This window comes from Leptonychotes weddellii, chromosome 13, assembly GCF_054177405.1.
Source record: "Leptonychotes weddellii isolate Sample4059 chromosome 13, ASM5417740v2, whole genome shotgun sequence".
Classification (NCBI taxonomy): domain Eukaryota; kingdom Metazoa; phylum Chordata; class Mammalia; order Carnivora; family Phocidae; genus Leptonychotes; species Leptonychotes weddellii.
In genome coordinates this window covers 54,452,922-54,458,893 of record NC_138381.1, presented here as the reverse complement: position 1 = coordinate 54,458,893, position 5,972 = coordinate 54,452,922, and the positions used below count along the sequence as shown (strand labels likewise).

The window sequence follows — 5,972 nt, the reverse complement described above, 5'->3', positions numbered from 1 at the left end:
GTGTGTGCGTGAGTAGGGGGAGGGACAGAGGGAGAGAGAATCTCAAGCAGTCTCCCCACTGAGCACAAAGCCCAATGCAGGGCTTGATCTCATGACCCATGAGATCATGACTTGAGTTGGGATCAAGAGTCAGATGCTTAACTGACTGAGCCATCCAGGTGCCCTTATGTCTGTTACTGACTTCTAACCTTATCCCATTGTGGATAGAAAAGATACTTTGTCAGATATCTATATATTTTAATCTACTGAAACTTAATTTGTGGTCTAATATATGATCTATCCTGGAATATCTCATGTGCACTTGAGAAGAATTACATGCTATTTTTGTTGGGCAGAGTTTTCTGTATGTGTCTGTTTGATCTGGTTGGTTTATTATATTAAGTCCTCTATTTCCTTCCCCATCTTCTGGTTGTTCTATCCATTATTGAGAATAGGATATTGAAGTCTCCAACCATTGTTTTAGAACTGTGTATTTGTGCCTTCAATTCTAATCTATTTTTGATTCACATATTTTGATGGCCTGATATTAGGTGCATAAATGTTTAAATTGTTATAGCTTCTTGCTCTATTAAATATTTTATTAATGTATAATGTATTTTTTGTCTCTTATAAATTTTTTGATTTAACATCTATTTTGCCCGATATTAGTATATCCTCCCCTGCTCTCTTTTGTTTACTATTTACATGGAATCTTTTTTCATCCTTTCACTATTAATCTATTTGTGTCTTTGAGTCTAAAGTGAGTCTGTTGTAGCCTGCTCATCTGTCCTGCGGTCCTGTTCCTGCACTGCCTACTCCTATTGTCTGCATGGAAGCAGCTCCCTCAGCTGCCTGGTGGTAGGCAAGAGGACTTCGGTGAGCCTGAGAAGGCACAGGCCTGCCCTGGGCCTGCAGGTTTGTGTGTCTGTCTCCAGCACTCTGCAAGGCTGGAAAAAGAGGAAGAGCCTGTCCAGAATCCTTGCAGGACAGGAAAAGAAGGGGAAATATCAACATGGAAAAACTCTACAATGAAAATGAAGGAATGGTGGAAATTGAGGGAAAGCCAGAAGATGAAGCAGAGCCTGATGATGAAGGAAAATCAGATGTGAGGAAAAGCTAGAAGTGGAAGGGAAACCAGGCCATGAGGGAAAGCTCCAGAATGAGGGACAGCCAGATGATGAAAGACAACCAGAAGGTGAGAGAAAGCAAGAAAAGCAGGGCACGTCTGAAAATGAGAGAAAAACCACATAGTGAGGGCAAGCCAGAATCTCTGGCAAAAGCTGTGGCTGAGCCATGGGCTGCCAAAAAGCACCTAGCTGAAGATTATGTGCCCAGAAAAGCAAAAAGAAAAATGGGAGGATGGATGATTCCTCCAAGGACCATCAGGAGGACTTACAGGAAAGGCACTTGGTTAGTGAGGAGATGATGAGAGAATGTGGAGATATGTCAAGGGCTCAGAAAGAGCTAAGAAAAAACCCCAGAAAATTCATTGTTTTCATTGGATGCAAAGAGATGTACAAGATGTCAGGAGAGTGAGTGGCAGAGGTAGGGGCCAAAGGGGCCCATATCTTTAATGCCTTTGGCCTTCAATTCTAATTTCTCTGATGAGAATATTGCTGACCATGCTTTCCCTGGCAGGCATTTGCTAGGCTAAGTGATTTGACGTTAAGCTGATACTTTGCTGTTGGTGTCAGTCTTGTTGCCTGCAGCCTTTTGATCCAACTACAGTGTTCCCTGTCTTTCTGTAGGGGACTTCCCCCAGGTGCCTGGAAAAGATTGTCATGGTCCATTGCAAAATAACAATAAAGAAAAAAACATTTTCAGAACCACACACACAAAAAATAAAGTGAGTCTATTGTAGACAGAATATAGCTGGATCGTGTGGTTTTTATACATTCTGCCAACTGCTGTCTTTTGACTGGAGAGTTTAATCTCTTTACATTTCAAGTAATTACTGATCAGGAGGGACTTACCTCTGTCATTTTTCTATTTGATGTAACAATTTGCTATTTGCCTTATAGCTTTTTTTGTCCCTTATGTCCTGCATTACTATTCTTTCATGTTTGATTTTTTTTGTAGTGAAGCGTTTAAATTCTTTTCTCATTTCCTTTTGTATATATTCTGTAGCTATTTTTCTCTATGGTTACCATGGGGATTACATTTAACATCCTAAAGTTATAACATTCTCATTTGAATTTATACCAGCTTAACTTCAGTAATTACATATAAAAACGCTGCTCCTCTACAGCTCTGTCTTCACCTCTTTTGGTAGTTGATGTCACCAAATAACAACTTTATACATTGTGTTCCCGCAAACATAAGCTAATAATTCTTGAAATGCATTAGTGTCTTAAATTATCCAGAAACAAAATTTGGAATTATAAACCAAAGTTACGATAATACTAGCTTTTAAGAAAATGTATTTGTTTTTAAAAATCCTGTACAAAACAAAAAGTAGAATCACAAACCATTGTTATAATAATACTAGTTTTTATAATTACCCATGTATTTACCTTTATTGAGATCTCTATTTCTTCAAATGGCTTCAGGTTACAATTTCATTATACCTTGCAGGACTCACTTGAGCATTTCTTGTAGGGCAGGACTAGTGGTCACATACATCCTCAACTTCTGTTTATCTGGGAATGTCTTAATTTCTCCCTCACTTTGAAGGACAGTTTTGCCAGAAATAGGATTCTTAATTGACAGTTTTTTTCTTTTAGCCCCTTGAATATATCAACCCACTGCTTTCTGCCCTCCAAAGTTTCTGATGAGAAATCTGAAAATCTTACTGAGGATCCCTTGTATGTGATAATTCTCTCCTTTCTTGCTGCTTTCCAGATTTTCTCCTCTTTTGGAAGTTTTATTATAATGTGTCTCAATGTCAATCTATTTGAGTTCATCTTATTCAAAGTTCACAGAGCTTCTTGGATGTTTATATTCATGTCTTACATCACATATGGGAAGCTTTCAGCCCTTATTTCTTCAAATATTCTCTCTGCCCCTTTCTCACTCTCCTCCACCTGGGACTCCCACAATATGTATATTGGTCCACTTGATGGTGTCCTACGAGTCCCTCAGGTTCTTTTCAGGCTTCTATGAACTTTTTTTCTTTCAGTTCCTCAGACTCAGTAATTTCCATTATCCTATATTCAAGTTCACTGATTCTTTCTTCTGCTTGCTCAAATTTGTCTATGACTCCCTCTAGAGAATATTTAATTTCAGTTATTGTATTTTTCAGGTCCAGAATTTCTTTTCAGTTTCTTTTTAAGTTTTCTATCTCTTTCATATTTTCATTTTGTTCACACATGATTTTCTTGACTTTATCGACATCTTCCTTTAGTTTTTTGAGCATCTTTAAGATAGCTTTGTCTAGTATACCTTCCACCAGGTCTAGTATACCTGCCACTGTTTGTTTTTTTAAGTAGGCTCCATGCCCAGCATAGAGCCCAAGGGGGGCGGGGCTTCAACTCACCACCCTAAGATCAAGATCTGAGCTGAGATCAAGAGTTGGAAGCTTCACCAATTGAGCCACCCAGGCACCCTGCCACTGTTTGATTAATTTTTTGTTGTTGATTTATTTTTTTCCTCTGAATGGGCCATAGTTCCTACTTCTTCGTGTGCCTTATGAATTTTTTGTTCAACACTGGACACTTGAATCCAACAATGTGGTAACTCTGGAAATCAGATTCTCCTCTTTCCCCAGGATTTGCTGGGCTTTGTTGCTGTTTTGGTTTTGTGGGTCTTGTAGGTTTTCTCTGTGGCCAGGGTCATCATGAGCTGTAAATCTCAGGTCTTTTCAGAGCCTTTTAGGCAGGCATGGTCACTTTCTAAAATTCTCCCCATATACAGTTGGTTTTTTTAAATCTTTATTTAAAGTCAATTTAGTTATCATATACTCTATTATTAGTTTGAGGGGTAGAATTTAGTGATTCATCAGTTGCATATAACATCCAGTGCTTATTACATCAAGTGCCCTGCTTAATGCCCATCACCCAATAATCCCTTCCCTCCACCCACTTTCCCTCCAGCAACCCTCAGTTTATTTCCTTGAATTCAGCATCTCTTATGGTTTGCTTCCCTCTCTATTTTCATCATATTTTATTTTTCCTTCCCTACCCCTATGTTCATCTCTTTTGTTTCTTACATTCCACATATGAGTGAAATCATATGGTATTTGTCTTTCTCTGACTGAATTATTTTGCTTAACATGATACGCTCTAGTTCCATCCATGTCATTGCAAATGGCAAGATTTTATTCTTTGTGATGGCTGAGTAATATTCCATCATAAACACACACACACACACCCCACATATTCTTTATCCATTCATCTATCGATGGATCTGGGCTCTTTCCGTAGTTTAGCTATTGTGGACATTTCTGCTCTAAACATTGGGGTGCATGTGCCTCTTTGAATCACTATGTTTCTATCCCTTGGATAAATACCTAGTAGTACAATTGCTGGGTCAGAGGGTAACTCTATTTTTAACTTTTTGAGGAACCTCCATACTCTTTTCCAGAGTGGCTGCACCAGTTTACATTCACACCAACTGTGTAAGAGAGTTCCCCTTTTTCTACATCCTTGCTAACATCTGTTGTTTCCTAAGTTGTTAATTTTAGTCATTCTGACCTGTGTGAGGTGGTATCTCATTGTGGTTTTGATTTGTATTTCCTGGATGACAAGTGATGTGGAGCATTTTTTGGTGTGTCTGTTGGCCATTTGTATGTCCTCCTTGGAGAAATGTCTGTTCATATCTTCTGCCCATTTCTTGACTGGAGTTTTTGTTTTTTGGGTATTGAGCTTGATAAGTTCTTTAAAAATTTTGGATACTAGCCTTTTATCTGATAAGACATTTGTAAATATCTTCTCCCATTTCGTAGGTTGCCTTTTAGTTTTGTCAACTGTTTCCTTTGCTGTGCAAGAGCTTTTTATCTTGATGAAGTCCCAATAGTTCATTTTTGCTTTTGTTTCTCTTGCCTTTAGAGACATGTCTAGCAAGAAGTTGCTGTGGCTAAGGTCAAAGAGGTTGCTGCCTGTGTTCTCCTCAAGGATTTGGATGGATTCTTGTCAAATATATAGGTCTTTCATCCATTTTTGAGTTTCTTTTTGTGTACAGTGTAAGAAAGTGGTCCAGTTTCATTCTTCTGCATGTGGCTGTCCAATTATCCCAACACCATTTGTTGAAGAGACTGTCTTTTTTCCATTTGATAATCTTTGCTGCTTGGCCAAAGATTAGTTGACCCACAGAGTTGAGGGCCCATTTCTGGATTCTCTATTCTGTTCCATTGATCTGTGTGTCTTTTGTGCCAGTACCATGCTGTCTTGATGATCACAGCTTTGTAATATAGCTTAAAGTCCAGAGTTGTGATGCCTCCAGCTTTGGTTTTCCTTTTAAACATTCCTTTGGCTATTTGGGTTTTTTTCTGGTTCCATACACATTTTGGGATTGTTTGTTCCAGCTCTGTGAAAAATGCTCATGGTATTTTGATAGGAATTGCACTGAATGTGTGGATTGCCTTGGGTAACATAGACATTTTAACAGTATTTATTCTTCCAATCCATAAGCATGTAATGTTTTTCCATCTCTTTGTGTCTTCCTCAATTTCATTCATAAGTGTTCTATAGTTTTCAGAGTACAGATCCTTTACCTCTTAGGTGAGGTTTACTCCTACTTTTCTTATGGTTCTGGTGCAATTATAAATGGGATCGATTCCTGGATTTCTCTTTCTTCTGTCTCATTGTTAGTATATAGAAATGCAACTGACTTCTGTGCATTGATTTTGTATCCTGCGACTTTGCTGAATTCCTGTATCAGTTCTAGCAATTTTTTGGTGGAGTCCTTTGGGTTTTCTACATAGAGTATCATGTCATCTGGGAAGAGTGAGCGTTTGACTATGTCTTCTTCTCCAATTTGTATGCCTTTACTTCTTTTTGTTATCTGATTGCTGAGGCTAGGACTTCTAGTACTCTGTTGAACAGCAGTGGGGTTAG

The 5,972-nt window shown here is 38.4% G+C and overlaps 1 pseudogene; it reads left to right on the top strand.

Moving 5' to 3' along the window:
- Positions 1-878: 878 nt before the first annotated feature.
- Positions 879-5,972, top strand: part of LOC102726642 (uncharacterized) — a 19,031-nt pseudogene continuing 13,937 nt past the window's right edge.